Below are 26,244 nucleotides of genomic sequence, written 5' to 3'. Positions count from 1 at the left end.
AGTTTTAATTATAGATTATTCACATTTTAGACGGCTTTGGTGGCTTGGATATGACCTAGGACCATAAGGATTTGCATGAAAGGAGGACTAGCAGCCGCGTTGCACGGGAGAATGTGAAAAGTGTTCATATGTAGTAAAAACCTGAGAAATCCGTCCGTTTTCGTCATTTGTTATCGAATCGACTTAAATTCAGATCGACACATTGGCCGCTTTTCTCTCTGAGACGGTTACATTTATCGTCTGCAAAGCTATGTCGCGTGCTGCGGTATGCGGAGACACTAAAAGCACCATAGTAGAACACAGAAGAAGCTTCTAAGTTGAAGTAATAGTCAGTAAGAAGTAGAAAAATTCAAGTTTAAGTTGTCGATTATTCACTTTTTAGCCGGCTTTGGTGGCTTGGACATGACTTAGGACCTTAAGATTTTGCATGAGAGGAAGACTAGCAGCCGTGTTGCACGGGAGAATGTGAAAAGTGTTCATATGTAGTAAAAACCTGAGAAATCCGTCCGTTTTCGTCATTTGTTATCGAATCGATTTAAAGCCAGATCGTCACATTGGCCGCTCTTCTCTCTGAAACGGTTACATTTATCGTCTGCAAAGCTATGTCGCGTGCTGCGGTATGCGGAAACACTAAAAGCACCATAGTAGAACACAGAAGAAGCTTATAAGTAGAAGTATGAGCCAGTAAGAAGTAGTACAATTCAAGTTTTAGTTGTCGATTATTCACTTTTTAGCCGGCTTTGGTGGCTTGGACATGACCCAGGACCTTAAGATTTTGCATGAAAGGAGGACTAGCAGCCGCGTTGCACGGGAGAATGTGAAAAGTGTTCATATTTAGTAAAAACCTGAGTAATCCGTCCGTTTTCGACATTTGTTATCGAATCGATTAAAAGCCAGATCGTCACATTGGCCGCTCTTCTCTCCGAAACGGTTACATTTATCGTCTGCAAAGCTATGTCGCGTGCTGCGGTATGCGGAGACACTAAAAGCACCATATTAGAACACAGAAGAAGCTGATAAGTTGAAGTAATAGCCAGTAAGAAGTAGTACAATTCAAGTTGTAGTTGTCGATTAATCACTTTTTAGCTGGCTTTGGTGGGTTGGACATGACCAAGGACCTTAAGACTTTGCATGAAAGGAAGAGTAGCGCTGCGTTGCACGGGAGAATGTGAAAAGTGTTCATATGTAGTAAAAACCTGAGAAATCCGTCCGTTTTCGTCATTTGTTATCGAATCGACTTAAATTCAGATCGACACATTGGCCGCTTTTCTCTCTGAGACTGTTACATTTATCGTCTGCAAAGCAATGTCGCGTGCTGCGGTATGCGGAGACACTAAAAGCACCATATTAGAACACAGAAGAAGCTTCTAAGTTGAAGTAATAGCCAGTAAAAAGTAGTACTATTTAAGTTTTAGTTGTCGTTGAATCACTTTTTAACCGGCTTTGGTGGCTTGGACATGTCCTAGGACCTTAAGATTTTGCAAGAAAGGAAGACTAGCAGCCGCGTTGCACGGGAGAATGTGAAAAGTGTTCATATGTAGTAAAAACCTGAGAAATCCGTCCGTTTTCGTCATTTGTTATCGAATCGATTTAAAGCCAGATCGTCACAATAGCCGCTCTTCTCTCTGAAACGGTTACATTTATCGTCTGCAAAGCTATGTCGAATGCTGCGGTATACGCAAACACTAAAAGCACCACAGCAGAACTCAGAATAAGTTTCTAAGTTGAAGTAATAGCCAGTAAGAAGTAGTACAATTCAAGTTTTAATTATAGATTATTCACATTTTAGACGGCTTTGGTGGCTTGGATATGACCTAGGACCTTAAGGATTTGCATGAAAGGAGGACTAGCAGCCGCGTAGCACGGGAGAATGTGAAAAGTGTTCATATGTAGTAAAAACCTGAGAAATCCGTCTGTTTTCGTCATTTGTTATCGAATCGACTTACATTCAGATCGACACATTGGCCGCTTTTCTCTCTGAGACGGTTACATTTATCGTCTGCAAAGCTATGTCACGTGCTGCGGTATGCGGAGACACTAAAAGCACCATAGTAGAACACAGAAGAAGCTTCTAAGTTGAAGTAATAGCCAGTAAGAAGTAGAAAAATTCAAGTTTAAGTTGTCGATTATTCACTTTTTAGCCGGCTTTGGTGGCTTGGACATGACCTAGGACCTTAAGATTTTGCATGAAGGGAAGACTAGCGCCGCGTTGCACGGGAGAATGTGAAAAGTGTTCATATGTAGTAAAAACCTGAGAAATCCGTCCGTTTTCGTCATTTGTTATCGAATCGATTTAAAGCCAGATCGTCACATTGGCCGCTCTTCTCTCTGAAACGGTTACATTTATCGTCTGCAAAGCTATGTCGCGTGCTGCGTTATGCGGAAACACTAAAAGCACCATAGTAGAACACAGAAGAAGCTTCTAAGTTGAAGTAATAGCCAGTAAGAAGTAGTACAATTCAAGTTTTAGTTGTCGATTATTCACTTTTTAGCCGGCTTTGGTGGCTTGGACATGACCTAGGACCTTACGATTTTGCATGAAAGGAGGACTAGTAGCCGCGTTGTACGGGAGAATGTGAAAAGTGTTCATATGTAGTAAAAACCTGAGAAATCCGTCCGTTTCCGTCATTTGTTATCGAATCGACTTAAATTCAGATCGACACATTGGCCGCTTTTCTCTCTGAGACGGTTACATTTATCGTCTGCAAAGCTATGTCGCGTGCTGCGGTATGCGGAGACACTAAAAGCACCATAGTAGAACACAGAAGAAGCTTCTAAGTTGAAGTAATAGTCAGTAAGAAGTAGAAAAATTCAAATTTAAGTTGTCGATTATTCACTTTTTAGCCGGCTTTGGTGGCTTGGACATGACCTAGGACCTTAAGATTTTGCATGAGAGGAAGACTAGCAGCCGTGTTGCACGGGAGAATGTGAAAAGTGTTCATATGTAGTAAAAACCTGAGAAATCCGTCCGTTTTCGTCATTTGTTATCGAATCGATTTAAAGCCAGATCGTCACATTGGCCGCTCTTTTCTCTTAAACGGTTACATTTATCGTCTGCAAAGCTATGTCGCGTGCTGCGGTATGCGGAAACACTAAAAGCACCATAGTAGAACACAGAAGAAGCTTATAAGTTGAAGTATGAGCCAGTAAGAAGTAGTACAATTCAAGTTTTAGTTGTCGATTATTCACTTTTTAGCCGGCTTTGGTGGCTTGGACATGACCCAGGACCTTAAGATTTTGCATGAAAGGAGGACTAGCAGCCGCGTTGCACGGGAGAATGTGAAAAGTGTTCATATTTAGTAAAAACCTGAGTAATCCGTCCGTTTTCGACATTTGTTATCGAATCGATTAAAAGCCAGATCGTCACATTGGCCGCTCTTCTCTCCGAAACGGTTACATTTATCGTCTGCAAAGCTATGTCGCGTGCTGCGGTATGCGGAGACACTAAAAGCACCATATTAGAACACAGAAGAAGCTGATAAGTTGAAGTAATAGCCAGTAAGAAGTAGTACAATTCAAGTTGTAGTTGTCGATTAATCACTTTTTAGCTGGCTTTGGTGGGTTGGACATGACCAAGGACCTTAAGACTTTGCATGAAAGGAAGAGTAGCGCTGCGTTGCACGGGAGAATGTGAAAAGTGTTCATATGTAGTAAAAACCTGAGAAATCCGTCCGTTTTCGTCATTTGTTATCGAATCGACTTAAATTCAGATCGACACATTGGCCGCTTTTCTCTCTGAGACTGTTACATATCGTCTGCAAAGCAATGTCGCGTGCTGCGGTATGCGGAGACACTAAAAGCACCATATTAGAACACAGAAGAAGCTTCTAAGTTGAAGTAATAGCCAGTAAAAAGTAGTACTATTTAAGTTTTAGTTGTCGTTGAATCACTTTTTAACCGGCTTTGGTGGCTTGGACATGTCCTAGGACCTTAAGATTTTGCAAGAAAGGAAGACTAGCAGCCGCGTTGCACGGGAGAATGTGAAAAGTGTTCATATGTAGTAAAAACCTGAGAAATCCGTCCGTTTTCGTCATTTGTTATCGAATCGATTTAAAGCCAGATCGTCACAATAGCCGCTCTTCTCTCTGAAACGGTTACATTTATCGTCTGCAAAGCTATGTCGAATGCTGCGGTATACGCAAACACTAAAAGCACCACAGCAGAACTCAGAATAAGTTTCTAAGTTGAAGTAATAGCCAGTAAGAAGTAGTACAATTCAAGTTTTAATTATAGATTATTCACATTTTAGACGGCTTTGGTGGCTTGGATATGACCTAGGACCTTAAGGATTTGCATGAAAGGAGGACTAGCAGCCGCGTAGCACGGGAGAATGTGAAAAGTGTTCATATGTAGTAAAAACCTGAGAAATCCGTCTGTTTTCGTCATTTGTTATCGAATCGACTTACATTCAGATCGACACATTGGCCGCTTTTCTCTCTGAGACGGTTACATTTATCGTCTGCAAAGCTATGTCACGTGCTGCGGTATGCGGAGACACTAAAAGCACCATAGTAGAACACAGAAGAAGCTTCTAAGTTGAAGTAATAGCCAGTAAGAAGTAGAAAAATTCAAGTTTAAGTTGTCGATTATTCACTTTTTAGCCGGCTTTGGTGGCTTGGACATGACCTAGGACCTTACGATTTTGCATGAAAGGAGGACTAGTAGCCGCGTTGTACGGGAGAATGTGAAAAGTGTTCATATGTAGTAAAAACCTGAGAAATCCGTCCGTTTCCGTCATTTGTTATCGAATCGACTTAAAGCCCGATCGTCATATTGGCCGCTTTTCTCTCTGAGACGGTTACATTAATCGTGTGCAAAGCTATGTCGCGTGCTGCGGTATGCGGAGACACTAAAAGCACCATAGTAGAACACAGAAGAAGCACTAAGTTGAAGTAATAGCCAGTAAGAAGTAGTACAATTCAAGTTTTAGTTATCGATTATTCACTTTTTAGCCGGCTTTGGTGGCTTGGACATGAGGTGGAACCTTAAGATTTTGCATGAAAGGAAGACTAGCAGCCGCGTTGCACGGGAGAATGTGAAAAGTGTTCATATGTAGTAAAAACCTGAGGAATCCGTCCGTTTTCGTCATTTGATATCGAATCGACTTAAATTCAGATCGACACATTGGCCGGTTTTCTCTCTGAGACGGTTACATTAATCATCTGAAAAGCTATGTCGCATGCTGCGGTATGCGGAGACACTAAAAGCACCACAGTAGAACACAGAAGAAGCTTCTAAGTCTAAGTAATAGCCAGTAAGAAGTAGTACAATTCAAGTTTTAGTTATCGATTATTCACTTTTTAGCCGGCTTTGGTGGCTTGGACATGAGATGGAAGCTTAAGATTTTGTACGAAAGGAGGACTAACAACCGCGTTGCACGGGAGAATGTGAAAAGTGTTCATATGTAGTAAAAACCTAAGAAATCCATGGGTTTTCGTCATTTGTTATCGTATCGAATTAAAGCCAGATCGTCACATTGGCCGCTTTTCTCTCTGAGACTGTTACATTTATCGTCTGCAAAGCTATGTCGCGTGCTGCGGTATGCGGAGACACTAAAAGCACCATATTAGAACACAGAAGAAGCTTCTAAGTCGAAGTAATAACCAGTAAAAAGTAGTACTATTTAAGTTTTAGTTGTCGTTGAATCACTTTTTAACCGGCTTTGGTGGCTTGGACATGTCCTAGGACCTTAAGATTTTGCAAGAAAGGAAGACTAGCAGCCGCGTTGCACGGGAGAATGTGAAAAGTGTTCGTATGTAGTAAAAACCTGAGAAATCCGTCCGTTTTCGTCATTTGTTATCGAATCGATTTAAAGCCAGATCGTCACAATGGCCGCTCTTCTCTCTGAAACGGTTACATTTTTTGTCTGCAAAGCTATGTCGAATGCTGCGGTATACGGAAACACTAAAAGCACCACAGTAGAACTCAGAATAAGTTTCTAAGTTGAAGTAATAGCCAGTAAGAAGTAGTACAATTCAAGTTTTAATATAGATTATTCACATTTTAGACGGCTTTGGTGGCTTGGATATGACCTAGGACCTTAAGGATTTGCATGAAAGGAGGACTAGCAGCCGCGTTGCACGGGAGAATGTGAAAAGTGTTCATATGTAGTAAAAACCTGAGAAATCCGTCCGTTTTCGTCATTTGTTATCGAATCGACTTAAATTCAGATCGACACATTGGCCGCTTTTCTCTCTGAGACGGTTACATTTATCGTCTGCAAAGCTATGTCGCGTGCTGCGGTATGCGGAGACACTAAAAGCACCATAGTAGAACACAGAAGAAGCTTATAAGTTGAAGTAATAGCCAGTAAGAAGTAGAAAAATTCAAGTTTAAGTTGTCGATTATTCACTTTTTAGCCGGCTTTGGTGGCTTGGACATGACCTTGGACCTTAAGATTTTGCATGAAAGGAAGACTAGCGCCGCGTTGCACGGGAGAATGTGAAAAGTGTTCATATGTAGTAAAAACCTGAGAAATCCGTCCGTTTTCGTCATTTGTTATCGAATCGATTTAAAGCCAGATCGTCACATTGGCCGCTCTTCTCTCTGAAACGGTTACATTTATCGTCTGCAAAGCTATGTCGCGTGCTGCGGTATGCGGAGACACTAAAAGCACCATATTAGAACACAGAAGAAGCTTATAAGTTGAAGTAATAGCAAGTAAGAAGTAGTACAATTCAAGTTTTAGTTGTCGATTATTCACTTTTTAGCTGGCTTTGGTGGGTTGGACATGACCTAGGACCTTAACATTTTGCATGAAAGGAAGACTAGCGCCGCGTTGCACGGGAGAATGTGAAAAGTGTTCATATGTAGTAAAAACCTGAGAAATCCGTCCGTTTTCGTCATTTGTTATCGAATCGATTTAAAGCCAGATCCTCACATTGGCCGCTCATCTCTCTGAAACGGTTACATTTATGGTCTGCAAAGCCATGTCGCGTGCTGCGTTATGCGGAAACACTAAAAGCACCATAGTAGATCACAGAAGAAGCTTCTAAGTTGAAGTAATAGCCAGTAAGAAGTAGTACAATTCAAGTTTTAGTTGTCGATTATTCACTTTTTAGCCGGCTTTGGTGGCTTGGACATGACCTAGGACCTTACGATTTTGCATGAAAGGAGGACTAGTAGCCGCGTTGCACGGGAGAATGTGAAAAGTGTTCATATGTAGTAAAAACCTGAGAAATCCGTCCGTTTTCGTCATTTGTTATCGAATCGATTAAAGCCCGATCGTCATATTGGCCGCATTTCTCTCTGAGACGGTTACATTAATCGTGTGCAAAGCTATGTCGCGTGCTGCGGTATGCGGAGACACTAAAAGCACCATAGTAGAACACAGAAGAAGCTTCTAAGTCTAAGTAATCGCCAGGAAGAAGTAGTACAATTCAAGTTTTAGTTATCGATTATTCACGTTTTAGCCAGCTTTGGTGGCTTGGACATGAGGTGGAACCTTAAGATTTTGCATGAAAGGAAGACTAGCAGCCGCGTTGCACGGGAGAATGTGAAAAGTGTTCATATGTAGTAAAAACCTGAGAAATCCGTCCGTTTTCGTCATTTGTTATCGAATCGATTTAAAGCCAGATCGTCACGTTGGCCGCTCTTCTCTCTGAAACGGTTACATTAATCGTCTGCAAAGCTATGTCGCATGCTGCGGTATGCGGAGACACTAAAAGCACCATATTAGAACACAGAAGAAGCTTATAAGTAGAAGTATGAGCCAGTACGTAGTAGTACTATTTAAAATTTAGTTGTCGATTAATCACATTTTAACCGGCTTTGGTGGCTTGGACATGACCTAGGACATTAAGATTTTGCATGACAGGAAGACTAGCAGCCGCGTAGCACGGGAGAATGTGAAAAGTGATCATATGTAGTAAAAACCTGAGAAATCCGTCCGTTTTCGTCATTTGTTATCGAATCGATTTAAAGCCAGATCGTCACAGTGGCCGCTCTTCTCTCCGAAACGTTTACATTTATCGTCTGCAAAGCTATGTCGCGTGCTGCGGTATGCGGAAACACTAAAAGCACCATAGTAGAACAGAGAAGAAGCTTCTAAGTTGAAGTAATAGCCAGTAAAAAGTAGTACTATTTAAGTTTTAGTTGTCGTTGAATCACTTTTTAACCGGCTTTGGTGGCTTGGACATGTCTTAGGACCTTAAGATTTTGCAAGAAAGGAAGACTAGCAGCCGCGTTGCACGGGAGAATTTGGAAAGTGTTCATATGTAGTAAAAACCTGAGAAATCCGTCCGTTTTCGTCATTTGTTATCGAATCGATTTAAAGCCAGATCGCCACATTGGCCGCTCTTCTCTCTGAAACGGCTACATTTATGGTCTGCAAAGCTATGTCGCGTGCTGCGTTATGCGGAAACACTAAAAGCACCATAGTAGAACACAGAAGAAGCTTCTAAGTTGAAGTAATAGCCAGTAAGAAGTAGTACAATTCAAGTTTTAGTTGTCGATTATTCACTTTTTAGCCGGCTTTGGTGGCTTGGACATGACCTAGGACCTTACGATTTTGCATGAAAGGAGGACTAGTAGCCGCGTTGCACGGGAGAATGTGAAAAGTGTTCATATGTAGTAAAAACCTGAGAAATCCGTCCGTTTTCGTCATTTGTTATCGAATCGACTCAAAGCCCGATCGTCATATTGGCCGCTTTTCTCTCTGAGACGGTTACATTAATTGTGTGCAAAGCTATGTCGCGTGCTGCGGTATGCGGAGACACTAAAAGCACCATAGTAGAACACAGAAGAAGCACTAAGTTGAAGTAATAGCCAGTAAGAAGTAGTACAATTCAAGTTTTAGTTATCGATTATTCACTTTTTAGCCGGCTTTGGTGGCTTGGACATGAGGTGGAAACTTAAGATTTTGCATGAAAGGAAGACTAGCAGCCGCGTTGCACGGGAGAATGTGAAAAGTGTTCATATGTAGTAAAAACCTGAGAAATCCGTCCGTTTTCGTCATATGTTATCGAATCGACTTAAATTCAGATCGACACATTGGCCGCTTTTCTCTCTGAGACGGTTACAATTATCGTCTGCAAAGCTATGTCGCGTGCTGCGGTATGCGGAGACACTAAAAGCACCATATTAGAACACAGAAGAAGCTTATAAGTTGAAGTAATAGCAAGTAAGAAGTAGTACAATTCAAGTTTTAGTTGTCGATTATTCACTTTTTAGCTGGCTTTGGTGGGTTGGACATGACCTAGGACCTTAACATTTTGCATGAAAGGAAGACTAGCGCCGCGTTGCACGGGAGAATGTGAAAAGTGTTCATATGTAGTAAAAACCTGAGAAATCCGTACGTTTTCGTCATTTGTTATCGAATCGATTTAAAGCCAGATCCTCACATTGGCCGCTCATCTCTCTGAAACGGTTACATTTATGGTCTGCAAAGCCATGTCGCGTGCTGCGTTATGCGGAAACACTAAAAGCACCATAGTAGATCACAGAAGAAGCTTCTAAGTTGAAGTAATAGCCAGTAAGAAGTAGTACAATTCAAGTTTTAGTTGTCGATTATTCACTTTTTAGCCGGCTTTGGTGGCTTGGACATGACCTAGGACCTTACGATTTTGCATGAAAGGAGGACTAGTAGCCGCGTTGCACGGGAGAATGTGAAAAGTGTTCATATGTAGTAAAAACCTGAGAAATCCGTCCGTTTTCGTCATTTGTTATCGAATCGATTAAAGCCCGATCGTCATATTGGCCGCATTTCTCTCTGAGACGGTTACATTAATCGTGTGCAAAGCTATGTCGCGTGCTGCGGTATGCGGAGACACTAAAAGCACCATAGTAGAACACAGAAGAAGCTTCTAAGTCTAAGTAATCGCCAGGAAGAAGTAGTACAATTCAAGTTTTAGTTATCGATTATTCACGTTTTAGCCAGCTTTGGTGGCTTGGACATAAGGTGGAACCTTAACATTTTGCATGAAAGGAAGACTAGCAGCCGCGTTGCACGGGAGAATGTGAAAAGTGTTCATATGTAGTAAAAACCTGAGAAATCCGTCCGTTTTCGTCATTTGTTATCGAATCGATTTAAAGCCAGATCGTCACGTTGGCCGCTCTTCTCTCTGAAACGGTTACATTAATCGTCTGCAAAGCTATGTCGCATGCTGCGGTATGCGGAGACACTAAAAGCACCATATTAGAACACAGAAGAAGCTTCTAAGTAGAAGTAATAGCCAGTACGTAGTAGTACTATTTAAAATTTAGTTGTCGATTAATCACATTTTAACCGGCTTTGGTGGCTTGGACATGACCTAGGACATTAAGATTTTGCATGACAGGAAGACTAGCAGCCGCGTAGCACGGGAGAATGTGAAAAGTGATCATATGTAGTAAAAACCTGAGAAATCCGTCCGTTTTCGTCATTTGTTATCGAATCGATTTAAAGCCAGATCGTCACAGTGGCCGCTCTTCTCTCCGAAACGTTTACATTTATCGTCTGCAAAGCTATGTCGCGTGCTGCGGTATGCGGAAACACTAAAAGCACCATAGTAGAACAGAGAAGAAGCTTCTAAGTTGAAGTAATAGCCAGTAAAAAGTAGTACTATTTAAGTTTTAGTTGTCGTTGAATCACTTTTTAACCGGCTTTGGTGGCTTTGACATGTCTTAGGACCTTAAGATTTTGCAAGAAAGGAAGACTAGCAGCCGCGTTGCACGGGAGAATTTGAAAAGTGTTCATATGTAGTAAAAACCTGAGAAATCCGTCCGTTTTCGTCATTTGTTATCGAATCGATTTAAAGCCAGATCGCCACATTGGCCGCTCTTCTCTCTGAAACGGCTACATTTATGGTCTGCAAAGCTATGTCGCGTGCTGCGTTATGCGGAAACACTAAAAGCACCATAGTAGAACACAGAAGAAGCTTCTAAGTTGAAGTAATAGCCAGTAAGAAGTAGTACAATTCAAGTTTTAGTTGTCGATTATTCACTTTTTAGCCGGCTTTGGTGGCTTGGACATGACCTAGGACCTTACGATTTTGCATGAAAGGAGGACTAGTAGCCGCGTTGCACGGGAGAATGTGAAAAGTGTTCATATGTAGTAAAAACCTGAGAAATCCGTCCGTTTTCGTCATTTGTTATCGAATCGACTTAAAGCCCGATCGTCATATTGGCCGCTTTTCTCTCTGAGACGGTTACATTAATCGTGTGCAAAGCTATGTCGCGTGCTGCGGTATGCGGAGACACTAAAAGCACCATAGTAGAACACAGAAGAAGCACTAAGTTGAAGTAATAGCCAGTAAGAAGTAGTACAATTCAAGTTTTAGTTATCGATTATTCACTTTTTAGCCGGCTTTGGTGGCGTGGACATGAGGTGGATACTTAAGATTTTGCATGAAAGGAAGACTAGCAGCCGCGTTGCACGGGAGAATGTGAAAAGTGTTCATATGTAGTAAAAACCTGAGAAATCCGTCCGTTTTCGTCATATGTTATCGAATCGACTTAAATTCAGATCGACACATTGGCCGCTTTTCTCTCTGAGACGGTTACATTAATCGTCTGCAAAGCTATGTCGCATGCTGCGGTATGCGGAGACACTAAAAGCACCATAGTAGAACACAGAAGAAGCTTCTAAGTCTAAGTAATCGCCAGTAAGAAGTAGTACAATTCAAGTTTTAGTTATCGATTATTCACGTTTTAGCCAGCTTTGTTGGCTTGGACATGAGGTGGAACCTTAAGATTTTGCATGAAAGGAAGACTAGCAGCCGCGTTGCACGGGAGAATGTGAAAAGTGTTCATATGTAGTAAAAACCTGAGAAATCCGTCCGTTTTCGTCATTTGTTATCGAATCGATTTAAAGCCAGATCGTCACGTTGGCCGCTCTTCTCTCTGAAACGGTTACATTAATCGTCTGCAAAGCTATGTCGCATGCTGCGGTATGCGGAGACACTAAAAGCACCATATTAGAACACAGAAGAAGCTTCTAAGTAGAAGTAATAGCCAGTACGTAGTAGTACTATTTAAAATTTAGTTGTCGATTAATCACATTTTAACCGGCTTTGGTGGCTTGGACATGACCTAGGACATTAAGATTTTGCATGACAGGAAGATTAGCAGCCGCGTTGCACGGGAGAATGTGAAAAGTGATCATATGTAGTAAAAACCTGAGAAATCCGTCCGTTTTCGTCATTTGTTATCGAATCGATTTAAAGCCAGATCGTCACAGTGGCCGCTCTTCTCTCCGAAACGTTTACATTTATCGTCTGCAAAGCTATGTCGCGTGCTGCGGTATGCGGAAACACTAAAAGCACCATAGTAGAACAGAGAAGAAGCTTCTAAGTTGAAGTAATAGCCAGTAAAAAGTAGTACTATTTAAGTTTTAGTTGTCGTTGAATCACTTTTTAACCGGCTTTGGTGGCTTTGACATGTCTTAGGACCTTAAGATTTTGCAAGAAAGGAAGACTAGCAGCCGCGTTGCACGGGAGAATTTGAAAAGTGTTCATATGTAGTAAAAACCTGAGAAATCCGTCCGTTTTCGTCATTTGTTATCGAATCAATTTAAAGCCAGATCGCCACATTGGCCGCTCTTCTCTCTGATACGGCTACATTTATGGTCTGCAAAGCTATGTCGCGTGCTGCGTTATGCGGAAACACTAAAAGCACCATAGTAGAACACAGAAGAAGCTTCTAAGTTGAAGTAATAGCCAGTAAGAAGTAGTACAATTCAAGTTTTAGTTGTCGATTATTCACTTTTTAGCCGGCTTTGGTGGCTTGGACATGACCTAGGACCTTACGATTTTGCATGAAAGGAGGACTAGTAGCCGCGTTGCACGGGAGAATTTGAAAAGTGTTCATATGTAGTAAAAACCTGAGAAATCCGTCCGTTTTCGTCATTTGTTATCGAATCGACTTAAAGCCCGATCGTCATATTGGCCGCTTTTCTCTCTGAGACGGTTACATTAATCGTGTGCAAAGCTATGTCGCGTGCTGCGGTATGCGGAGACACTAAAAGCACCATAGTAGAACACAGAAGAAGCACTAAGTTGAAGTAATAGCCAGTAAGAAGTAGTACTATTCAAGTTTTAGTTATCGATTATTCACTTTTTAGCCGGCTTTGGTGGCGTGGACATGAGGTGGAAACTTAAGATTTTGCATGAAAGGAAGACTAGCAGCCGCGTTGCACGGGAGAATGTGAAAAGTGTTCATATGTAGTAAAAACCTGAGAAATCCGTCCGTTTTCGTCATATGTTATCGAATCGACTTAAATTCAGATCGACACATTGGCCGCTTTTCTCTCTGAGACGGTTACATTAATCGTCTGCAAAGCTATGTCGCATGCTGCGGTATGCGGAGACACTAAAAGCACCATAGTAGAACACAGAAGAAGCTTCTAAGTCTAAGTAATCGCCAGTAAGAAGTAGTACAATTCAAGTTTTAGTTATCGATTATTCACGTTTTAGCCAGCTTTGTTGGCTTGGACATGAGGTGGAACCTTAAGATTTTGCATGAAAGGAAGACTAGCAGCCGCGTTGCACGGGAGAATGTGAAAAGTGTTCATATGTAGTAAAAACCTGAGAAATCCGTCCGTTTTCGTCATTTGTTATCGAATCGATTTAAAGCCAGATCTTCACATTGGCCGCTCTTCTCTCTGAAACGGTTACATTAATCGTCTGCAAAGCAATGTGGCATGCTGCGGTATGCGGAGACACTAAAAGCACCATATTAGAACAGAGAAGAAGCTTCTAAGTAGAAGTAATAGCCAGTAAGTAGTAGTACTATTTAAGTTTTAGTTGTCGATTAATCACTTTTTAACCGGCTTTGGTGGCTTGGACATGACCTAGGACATTAAGATTTAGCATGACAGGAAGACTAGCAGCCGCGTTGCACGGGAGAATGTGAAAAGTGTTCATATGTAGTAAAAACCTGAGAAATCCGTCCGTTTTCGTCATTTGTTATCGAATCGATTTAAAGCCAGATCGTCACAATGGCTGCTCTTCTCTCTGAAACGGTTACATTTATCGTCTGCAAAGCTATGTCGCGTGCTGCGGTATACGGAAACACTAAAAGCACCACAGTAGAACTCAGAATAAGTTTCTAAGTTGAAGTAATAGCCAGTAAGAAGTAGTACAATTCAAGTTTTAATTATAGATTATTCACATTTTAGCCGACTTTGGTGGCTTGGATATGACCTAGGACCTTAAGATTTTGCAAGAAAGGAAGACTAGCAGCCGCGTTGCATGGGAGAATGTGAAAAGTGTTTATATGTAGTAAACACCTGAGAAATCCGTCCGTTTTCGTCATTTGTTATCGAATCGATTTAAAGCCAGATCGTCACAATGGCTGCTCTTCTCTCTGAAACGGTTACATTTATCGTCTGCAAAGCTATGTCGCGTGCTGCGGTATGCGGAGACACTAAAAGCACCATATTAGAACACAGAAGAAGCTTCTATGTTGAAGTAATAGCCAGTAAGAAGTAGTACAATTCAAGTTTTAGTTGTCGATTATTCACTTTTTAGCCGGCTTTGGTGGCTTGGACATGACCTAGGACCTTAAGATTTTGCATGAATGGAGGACTACCTGCCGCGTTGCATGGGAGAATGTGAAAAGTGTTCATATGTAGTAAAAACCTGAGAAATCTGTCCATTTTCGTCATTTGTTATCGAATCGACTTAAAGCCAGATTGTCACATTGGCAGCTTTTCTCTCTGAGACGGTTACATTTTTCGTCTGCAAAGCTATGTCGCGTGCTGCGGTATGCGGAGACACTTAAAGCATCATAGTAGAACACAGAAGGAGCTTTTAAGTTGAAGTAATAGCCAGTAAGAAGTAGTAAAATTCAAGTTTTAGTTGTCGATTATTCACTTTTTAGCCGGCTTTGGTGGCTTGGACATGACCTAGGACCTTAAGATTTTGCATGAAAGGAGGACTAGCAGCCGCGTTGCACGGGAGAATGTGAAAAGTCTTCATATGTAGTAAAAACCTGAGTAATCCTTGGGTTTTCATCATAATGTTATCGTATCGACTTAAAGCCAGATAGTCACATAGGCCGCTTTTCTCTCTGATACGGTTACATTTATCGTCTGCAAAGCTATGTCGCGTGCTGTGGTATGCAGAGACACTAAAAGCACCATATTAGAACACAGAAGAAGCTTCTAAGTTGAAGTAATAGCCAGTAAGTAGTAGTACTATTTAAGTTTTAGTTGTCGATTAATCACTTTTTAACCGACTTTGGTGGCTTGTACATGTCGTGGGACCTTAAGATTTTGCATGAAAGGAAGACTAGCAGCCGCGTTGCACGGGAGAATGTGAAGAGTGTTCATATGTAGTAAAAACCTGAGAAATCCGTCCGTTTTCGTCATTTGTTATCGAATCGACTTAAAGCCAGATCGTCACATTTGCCGCTATTCTCTCTGGAACGGTTGTACTTATCGTCTGCAAAGCTATGTCGCGTGCTGCGGTATGCGGAGACACTAAAAGCACCATAGTAAAACACAGATGAAGCTTCCAAGTTGATGTAATAGTCAGTATGAAGTAGTACAATTCAAGTTTTTGTTATCGATTATTGACTTTTTCTCTTCTTTGGTGCCTTGGACACGAGCTAGGACCTTAAGATTCTGCATGAAAGGAGGATTAGTAGCCGAGTTGCACAGGAGAATGTGAAAAGTGTTCATATGTAGTAAAAACCTGAGAATCCGTCCGTTTTCGTCATTTGTTATCGAATCGACTTAAAGCCAGATCGCCACATTGGCCGCTCTTCTCTCTGAAACGGTTGTACTTATCGTCTGCAAAGCTATGTCGCGTGCTGCGGTATGTGGAGACCCTAAAAGCACCATAGTAGAACACGGATGAAGTTTCTAAGTTGATGTAATAGCCAGTAAGAAGTAGTACAATTCAAGTTTTAGGTATCGATTATTGACTTTTTACCCTTCTTTGGTGCCTTGGACATGAGTTAGGATATTAAGATTTTGCATGAAAGGAGGACTAGCAGCCACGTGTGCATGGGAGAATGTAAAAAGTGTTCATATGTAGTAAAAACCTGAGAAATCCGTCCGTTTTCGTCATTTGTTATCGAATCGACTTAAAGCCAGATCGTCACATTTGCCGCTCTTCTCTCTGAAACGATTGTACTTATCGTCTGCAAAGCTATGACACGTGCTGCGGTATGCGGAGACATTAAAAGCACCATAGTAGAACACAGATGAAGCATCTAAGTTGATGTAATAGCTAGTAAGAAGTAGTACAATTCAAGTTTTAGTTGTCGATTATTCACTTTTTAGCTGGCTTAGGTGCTTTGGACATGAGCTAGGAACTTAAGTTTCTTCATGAAAGGAGGACTAGCAGCCGCGTTGCACGGGAGAATGTGAAAAGTGTTCATATGTAGTAAAAACCTGAGAAATCCGTCCGTTTTCGTCATTTGTTATCGAATCGACTTAAAGCCAGATCGTCACATTTGCCGCTCTTCTCTCTGAAACGGTTGTACTTATCGTCTGCAAAGCTATGTCGCGTGCTGCGGTATGCGGAGACACTAAAAGCACCATGGTAGAACACAGATGAAGCTTCTAAGTTGATGTAATTGTTAGTATGAAGTAGTATAATTCAAGTTCTGTTATCGATTGTTGACTTTTTACCCATCTTTGGTGCCTTGGACATGAGCTAGAAACTAAAGATTTTGCATGAAAGGAGGACTAGCAGCCGCGTTGCATGGGACAATGTGAAGAGTGATCATATGTAGTAAAAACCTGAGAAATCCGTCCGTTTTCGTCATTTGTTATCGAATCGACTTAAACCCAGATCGTCACATTGGCCGCTCTTCTGACTGAAACGGTTACATTTATCGTCTGCAAAGCTATGTCGCGTGGTGCGGTACGCGGAGACACTAAAAGCACCATAGTAGAACACAGATGAAGCATCTAAGTTGATGTAATAGCTAGAAAGAAGTAGTAAAATTCAAGTTTTAGGTATTGATTATTGACGTTTTAGCTGGCTTTGGTGTCTTGGACATGAGCTAGGAGCTTAAGATTCTGCATGAAAGGAGGACTAGCAGCAGAGTTGCATGGGAGAATGTGAAAAGTCTTCATATGTAGTAAAATCCTGAGAAATCCGTCCGTTTTCGTTATTTGTTATCGAATCGACTTAAACCGAGATCGTCACATTGGCCGCTCTTCTCTCTGAAACGGTTGTACTTATCGTCCGCAAAGCTATGTCGCGTGCTGCGGTATGCGGAGACACTAAAAGCACCATAGTAGAACACAGATGAAGCTTCTAATTTGAAGTAATAGCCATTAAGAAGTAGTACAATTCAAGTTTTAGGTATCGATTATTGATTTTTTAGCTGGCTTTGGTGCCTTGGACATGAGCTAGGACCTTAAGATTCTGCATGAAAGGAGGACTAGCAGCCGAGTTGCACGGGAGCATGTGAAAAGTGTTGATATGTAGTAAAAACCTGAGAAATCCGTCCGTTTTCGTCATTTGTTATAGAATCGACTTAAAGCCAGATCGTCACATTTGCCGCTCTTCTCTCTGAAACGGTTGTACTTATCGTCTGCAAAGCTATGTCGCGTGCTGCGGTATGCGGAGACACTAAAAGCACCATAGTAAAACACAGATGAAGCTTCTAAGTTGATGTAATAGTCAGTATGAAGCAGTATAATTCAAGTTATGTTATTGATTATTGACTTTTTACCCATCTTTGGTGCCTTGGACATGAGCTAGAAACTAAAGATTTTGCATGAAAGGAGGACTAGCAGCCGCGTTGCATGGGACAATGTGAAAAGTGATCATATGTAGTAAAAACCTGAGAAATCCGTCCGTTTTCGTCATTTGTTTTCGAATCGACTTAAAGCCAGATCGTCACATTGGCCGCTCTTCTCTCTGAAACGGTTGTACTTATCATCTGCAAAAGTATGTCGCGTGCTGCGGTATGGGGAGACACCAAAAGCACCATAGTAGAACACAGATGAAGTTCTAAGTTGATGTAATAGCCAGTAAGAAGTAGTACAATTCAAGTTTTAGGTATCGATTATTGACTTTTTACCCTTCTTTGGTGCCTTGGACATGAGCTAGGAACTTAAGATTGTGCATGAAAGGAAGACTAGCAGCCGAGTTGCACAGGAGAATGTGAAAAGTGTTCATACGTAGTAAAAACCTGAGAAATCCGTCCGTTTTCGTCATTTCTTATCGAATCGACTTAAAGCCAGATCGTCACATTGGCCGCTCTTCTCTCTGAAACGGTTGTACTTATAGTCCGCAAAGCTATGTTGCGTGCTGTGGTATGCGGAGACACTAAAAGCACCATAGTAGAACACAGATGAAGCTTCTAATTTGAAGTAATAGCAATTAAGAAGTAGTACAATTCAAGTTTTAGGTATCGATTATTGACTTTTTAGCTGGCTTTGGTGCCTTGGACATGAGCTAGGACCTTCAGATTCTGCATGAAAGGAGGACTAGCAGCCGAGTTGCACGGGAGCATGTGAAAAGTGTTCATATGTAGTAAAAACCTGAGAAATCCGTCCGATTTCGTCATTTGATATCGAATCGACTTAAAGCCAGATCGTCACATTGGCCGCTCTTCTCTCTGAAACGGTTTTACTTATCGTCTGCAAAGCTATGTCGCGTGCTGCGGTATGCGGAGACACTAAAAGCACCATAGTAGAACACAGATGAAGCTTCTAAGTTGATGTAATAGTAAGTATGAAGTAGTACAATTCAAGTTTTAGTTATCGATTATTGACTTTTTCCCTTCTTTGGTGCCTTGGACATGAGCTAGGACCTTAAGATTCTGCATGAAAGGAGGATTAGTAGCCGAGTTGCACAGGAGAATGTGAAAAGTGTTCATATGTAGTAAAAACCTGAGAATCCGTCCGTTTTCGTCATTTGTTATCGAATCGACTTAAAGCCAGATCGCCACATTGGCCTCTCTTCTCTCTGGAACGGTTGTACTTATCGTCTGCAAAGCTATGTCGCGTGCTGCGGTATGTGGAGACCCTAAAAGCACCATAGTAGAACACGGATGAAGTTTCTAAGTTGATGTAATAGCCAGTAAGAAGTAGTACAATTCAAGATTTAGGTATCGATTATTGACTTTTTACCCTTCTTTGGTGCCTTGGACATGAGTTAGGATATTAAGATTTTTCATGAAAGGAGGACTAGCAGCCACGTGTGCATGGGAGAATGTAAAAAGTGTTCATATGTAGTAAAAACCTGAGAAATCCGTCCGTTTTCGTCATTTGTAATCGAATCGACTTAAAGCCAGATCGTCACATTTGCCGCTCTTCTCTCTGAAACGATTGTACTTATCGTCTGCAAAGCTATGACACGTGCTGCGGTATGCGGAGACATGAAAAGCACCATAGTAGAACACAGATGAAGCATCTAAGTTGATGTAATAGCTAGTAAGAAATAGTACAATTCAAGTTTTAGGTATCGATTATTGACTTTTTAGCTGGCTTTGGTGCTTTGGACATGAGCTAGGAACTTAAGTTTCTTCATGAAAGGAGGACTAGCAGCCGAGTTGCACGGGAGAATGTGAAAAGTGTTCATATGTAGTACAAACCTGAGAAATCCGTCCGTTTTCGTCATTAGTTATCAAATCAACTTAAAGCCAGATCGTCACATTGGCCACTCTTCTCTCTGAAACGGTTTTACTTATCGTCTGCAAAGCTATGTCGCGTGCTGCGGTATGCGGAGACACTAAAAGCACCATAGTAGAACACAGATGAAGCTTCTAAGTTGATGTAATAGTCAGTAAGAAGTAGTACAATTCAAGTTTTAGTTGTCGATTATTCACTTTTAAGACGGCTTTGGTGGCTTGGACATGACCTAGGACCTTACGATTTTGCATGAAAGGAAGACTAGCAGCCGCGTTGCACGGGAGAATGTGAAAAGTGTTCATATGTAGTAAAAACCTGAGAAATCCGTCCGTTTTCGTCATTTGTTATCGAATCGATTTAAAGCCAGATCGTCACATTTGCCGCTCTTCTCTCTGAAACGGTTGTACTTATCGTCTGCAAAGCTATGTCGCGTGCTGCGGTACGCGGAGACACTAAAAGCACCGTAGTAGAACACAGATGAAGCTTCTAAGTTGATGTAATAGCCATTAAGTAGTAGTACAATTCAAGTTATAGGTATCGATTAATGACTTTTTAGCTGGCTTTTGTGCCTTGGACATGAGCTAGGACCTTCAGATTCTGCATCAAAGGAGGACTACAGCCGAGTTGCTCGGGAGAATGTGAAAAGTGTTCATATGTAGTAAAAACCTGAGAAATCCTTCCGTTTTCGTCATTTGTTATGAAATCGACTTAAAGCCAGATCGTCACATTGGCCACTCTTCTCTCTGAAACGGTTTTACTTACCGTCTGCAAAGCTATGTCGCGTGCTGCGGTATGCGGAGACACTAAAAGCACCATAGTAGAACACAGATGAAGCTTCTAAGTTGATGTAATAGTCAGTAAGAAGTAGTACAATTCAAGTTTTAGTTGTCGATTATTCACTTTTTAGCCGGCTTTGGTGGCTTGGACATGACCTAGGACCCTAAGATTTTGCATGAAAGGAAGACTAGCAGCCGCGTTGCACGGGAGAATGTGAAAAGTGTTCATATGTAGTAAAAACATGAGAAATCCGTCCGTTTTCGTCATTTGTTATCGAATCAACTTAAAGCCAGATCGTCACATTTGCCGCTCTTCTCTCTGAAACGGTTGTACTTATCGTCTGCAAAGCTATGTCGCGTGCTGCGGTATGCGGAGACACTAAAAGCACCATAGTAGAACACAGATGAAGCTTCTAAGTTGATATAATACTTAGTATGAAGTAGTATAATTCAAGTTCTGTTATCGATTATTGACTTTTTACCCATCTTTGTTGCCTTGGACATGAGCTAGAAACTAAAGATTTTGCATGAAAGGAGGACTAGCAGCCGAGTTGCATGGGACAATATGAAAAGTGATCATATGTAGTAAAAACCTGAGAAATCCGTCCGTTTTCGTCATATGTTATCGAATCGACTTAAACCCATATCGTCACATTGGCCGCTCTTCTGACTGAAACGGTTACATTTATCGTCTGCAAAGCTATGTCGCGTGGTGCGGTACGCGGAGACACTAAAAGCACCATAGTAGAACACAGATGAAGCATTTAAGTTGATGTAATAGCTAGATAGAAGTAGTAAAATTCAAGTTTTAGGTATCGATTATTGACGTTTTAGCTGGCTTTGGTGACTTGGACATGAGCTAGGAGCTTAAGACTCTGCATGAAAGGAGGACTAGCAGCAGAGTTGCATGGGAGAATGTGAAAAGTGTTCATATGTAGTAAAAACCTGAGAAATCCGTCCGTTTTCGTTATTTGTTATCGAATCGACTTAAACCCAGATCGTCACATTGGCCGCTCTTCTCTCTGAAACGGTTGTACTTATCGTCCGCAAAGCTATGTCGCGTGCTGCGGTATGCGGAGACACTAAAAGCACCATAGTAGAACACAGATGAAGCTTCTAATTTGAAGTAATAGCCATTAAGAAGTAGTACAATTCAAGTTTTAGGTATCGATTATTGACGTTTTAGCTGGCTTTGGTGCCTTGGACATGAGCTAGGACCTTAAGATTCTGCATGAAAGGAGGACAAGCAGCCGAGTTGCACGGGAGAATGAGAAAAGTGTTCATATGTAGTAAACACCTGAGAAATCTGTCCGTTTTCGTAATTTGTTATCGAATCGACTTAAAGCCAGATCGTCACATTCGCCGCTCTTCTCCTGAAACGGTTGTACTTATCGTCCGCAAAGCTATGTCGCGTGCTGCGATATGCGGAGACACTAAAAGCACCACAGTAGAACACAGATGAAGCTTCTAAGTTGATGTAATAGCCTTTAAGTAGTAGTACAATTCAAGTTTTAGGTATCTATTATTGACTTTTTAGCTGGCTTTGGTGCCTTGGACATGAGCTAGGACCTTCAGATTCTGCATCAAAGGAGGACTACAGCCGAGTTGCTCGGGAGAATGTGAAAAGTGTTCATATGTAGTAAAAACCTGAGAAATCCTTCCGTTTTCGTGATTTGTTATGAAATCGACTTAAATTCAGATCGTCACATTGGCTGCTCTTCTCTCTGAAACGGTTGTCCTTATCGTCCGCAAGGCTATGTCGCGTGCTGCGGAATGCGGAGACACTAAAAGCACCATAGTAGAACACAGATGAAGCTTCTAATTTGAAGTAATAGCCATTAAGAAGTACTACAATTCAAGTTTTAGGTATCGATTATTGACTTTTTAGCTGGCTTTGGTGCCTTGGCCATGAGCTAGGACCTTAAGATTCTGCATGAAAGGAGGACTAGCAGCCGAGTTGCACGGGAGAATGAGAAAAGTGTTCATATGTAGTAAACACATGAGAAATATGTCCGTTTTCGTAATTTGTTATCGAATCGACTTAAAGCCAGATCGTCACATTCGCCGCTCTTCTCCTGAAACGGTTGTACTTATCGTCCGCAAAGCTATGTCGCGTGCTGCGATATGCGGAGACACTAAAAGCACCATAGTAGAACACAGATGAAGCTTCTAAGTTGATGTAATAGCCATTAAGAAGTAGAACAATTCAAGTTATAGGTATCGATTATTGACTTTTTAGCTGGCTTTGGTGCCTTGGACATGAGCTAGGACCTTCAGATTCTGCATTAAAGGAGGACTAGCAGCCGAGTTGCTCGGGAGAATGTGAAAAGTTTTCATATGTAGTAAAAACCTGAGAAATTCTTCCGTTTTCGTCATTTGTTATGAAATCGACTTAAATCGAGATCGTCACATTGGCTGCTCTTCTCTCTGAAACGGTTGTCCTTATCGTCCGCAAGGCTATGTCGCGTGCTGCGGTATGCGGAGACACTAAAAGCACCATAGTAGAACACAGATGAAGCTTCTAAGTTGATGTAATAGCCAGTAAGAAGTAGTACAATTCAAGTTTTAGGTATCGATTATTGACTTTTTACCCTTCTTTGGTGCCTTGGACAAGAGCTAGGAACTTAAGATTGTGCATGAAAGGAAGACTAGCAGCCGAGTTGCACAGGAGAATGTGAAAAGTGTTCATACGTAGTAAAAACCTGAGAAGTCCGTCCGTTTTCGTCACTTCTTATCGAATCGACCTAAAGCCAGATCGTCACATTGGCCGCTCTTCTGACTGAAACGGTTACATTTATCGTCTGCAAAGCTATGTCGCGTGGTGCGGTACGCGGAGACACCAAAAGCACCATAGTAGAACACAGATGAAGCATCTAAGTTGATGTAATAGCTAGAAAGAAGTAGTAAAATTCAAGTTTTAGGTATCGATTATTGACGTTTTAGCTGGCTTTGGTGACTTGGACATGAGCTAGGAGCTTAAGACTCTGCATGAAAGGAGGACTAGCAAGAGAGTTGCATGGGAGAATGTGAAAAGTGTTCATATGTAGTAAAAACATGAGAAATCCTGTCCGTTTTCGTCATTTGTTATCGAATCGACTTAAACCCAGATCGTCACATTGGCCGCTCTTCTCTCTGAAACGGTTGTACTTATCGTCCGCAAAGCTATGTCGCGTGCTGCGGTTTGCGGAGACACTAAAAGCACCATAGTAGAACACAGATGAAGCTTCTAATTTGAAGTAATAGCCTTTAAGAAGTAGTACAATTCAAGTTTTAGGTATCGATTATTGACTTTTTAGCTGGCTTTGGTGATTTGGACATGAGCTAGGACCTTAAGATTCTGCATGAAAGGAGGACTAGCAGCCGAGTTGCACGGGAGAATGAGAAAAGTGTTCATATGTAGTAAAAACCCGAGAAATCTGTCCGTTTTCGTAATTTGTTATCGAATCGACTTAAAGCCAGATCGTCACATTCGCCGCTCTTCTCCTGAAACGGTTGTACTTATCGTCCGCAAACCTATGTCGCGTGCTGCGATGTACGGAGACACTAAAAGCACCATAGTAGAACACAGATGAAGCTTTTAAGTTGATGTAATAGCCAGTAAGAAGTACTACAATTCAACTTTTAGGTATCGATTATTGACTTTTTAGCCGACTTTGGTGGCTTGGACACGACCTAGGACCTTACGATTTTGCATGAAAAGGGGACTAGCAGCCGCGTTGCACGGGAAAATGTGAAAAGTGTTCATATGTAGTAAAAACCTGAGAAATCCGTCCGTTTTCGTCATTTGTTATCGAATCGACTTAAAGCCAGATCATCACATTGGCCGCTTTTCTCTCTGAGACGGTTACATTTATCGTCTGCAAAGCTATTTCGCGTGCTGCGGTCTGCGGAGAGACTAAAAGCACCATAGTAGAACACAGAATAAGCTTCTAAGTTGAAGTAATAGCCAGTAAGAAGTAGTACAATTCAAGTTTCAGTTGTCGATTATTCACTTTTTAGCCGGCTTTGGTGGCTTGGACATGACCTAGGACCTTAAGATTTTGCATGAAATGAGGGACTAGCAGCCGCGTTGCACGGGAGAATGTGAAAAGTGTTCATATGTAGTAAAAACCTTAGAAATCCGTCCGTTTTCGTCATTTGTTATCAAATCGACTTAAAGCCAGATCGTCACATTGGAAGCTCTTCTGTCTGAAACGGTTACATTTATCGTCTGCAAAGCTATGTCGCGTGCTGCGGTATGCGGAGACACTAAAAGCACCAAAGTATAACACAGAAGAAGCTTCTATGTTGATGTAATAGCCAGTAAGAAGTAGTACAATTCAAGTTTTAGTTGGCGATTATTCACTTTTTAGCCGACTTTGGTGGTTTGGACATGACCTAGGACCTTACTATTTTGCATGAAAAGAGGACTAGCAGCCGCGTTGCACGGGAGAGTGTGCAAAGTGTTCATGTGTATTAAAAACCTGAGAAATCCGTCCGTTTTCGTCATTTGTTATCGAATCGACTTAAAGCCAGATCATCACATTGGCCGCTTTTCTCTCTGAGACGGTTACATTTATCGTCTGCAAAGATATGTCGCATGCTGCTGTATGCGAAGACACTAAAAGCACCATAGTAGAACACAGAAGAAGCTTCTAAGTTGAAGTAATAGCCAGTAAGAAGTAGTACAATTCAAGTTTTAGTTGTCGATTATTCACTTTTTAGCCGACTTTGGTGGCTTGGACATGACCTAGGACCTTACGATTTTGCATGAAAAGAGGACTAACAATAGCGTTGCACTGGAGAATGTGAAAAGAGTTCATATGTAGTAAAAACCTGAGAAATCCGTCTGTTTTCGTCATTTGTTATCAAATCGACTTAAAGCCAGATCATCACATTGGCCGCTTTTCTCTCTGAGACGGTTACATTTATCGTCTGCAATGCTGTGTCGCGTGCTACGGTATGCGAAGACACTATAATAGTAGAACACAGAAGAAGCTTCTAAGTTGAAGTAATAGCCAGTAAGAAGTAGTACAGTTCTACTTTTAGTTGTCGATTATTCACACTTTAGCCGCCTTTGGTGGCTTGGACATGACATAGGACCTTAAGATTTTGCATGAAAGGAGGACTAGCAGCCGCGTTGCATGGGAGAATGTGACAAGTGCTCATATGTAGTAAAAACCTGAGAAAGCCGTCCGGTATCGTCATTTGTCATCGAATCGACTTAAAGCCAGATTGTCACATTGGCCGCTCTTCTCTCTGAAACAGTTACATTTATCGTCTGCAAAACTATTTCGCGTGCTGCGGTCTGCGGAGAGACTAAAAGCACCATAGTAGAACACAGAATAAGCTTCTAAGTTGAAGTAATAGCCAGTAAGAAGTAGTACAATTCAAGTTTCAGTTGTCGATTATTCACTTTTTAGCCGGCTTTGGTGGCTTGGACATGACCTAGGACCTTAAGATTTTGCATGAAATGAGGACTAGCAGCCGCGTTGCACGGGAGAATGTGAAAAGTGTTCATATGTAGTAAAAACCTGAGAAATCCATCCGTTTTCGTCATTTGTTACCGAATCGACTTAAAGCCAGATCATCACATTGGCCGCTTTTCTCTCTGAGACGGTTAAATTTATCGTCTGCAAAGCTATGTCGCGTGCTCCGGTATGCAAAGACACTATAAGCACCATAGTAGAACACAGAATAAGCTTCTAAGTTGAAGTAATAGCCAGTAAGAAGTAGTACAATTCAAGTTTCAGTTGTCGATTATTCACTTTTTAGCCGGCTTTGGTGGCTTGGACATGACCTAGGACCTTAAGATTTTGCATGGAAGGAGGACTAGCATCCGCGTTGCACGGGAGAATGTGAAAAGTGTTCATATGTAGTAAGAACCTTAGAAATCCGTCCGTTTTCGTCATTTGTTATCAAATCGACTTAAAGCCAGATCGTCACATTGGAAGCTCTTCTGTCTGAAAC

This window comes from Schistocerca gregaria, unplaced genomic scaffold, assembly GCF_023897955.1.
Source record: "Schistocerca gregaria isolate iqSchGreg1 unplaced genomic scaffold, iqSchGreg1.2 ptg000469l, whole genome shotgun sequence".
NCBI lineage: Eukaryota > Metazoa > Arthropoda > Insecta > Orthoptera > Acrididae > Schistocerca > Schistocerca gregaria.
Note: the sequence above shows the minus strand (reverse complement) of the source record.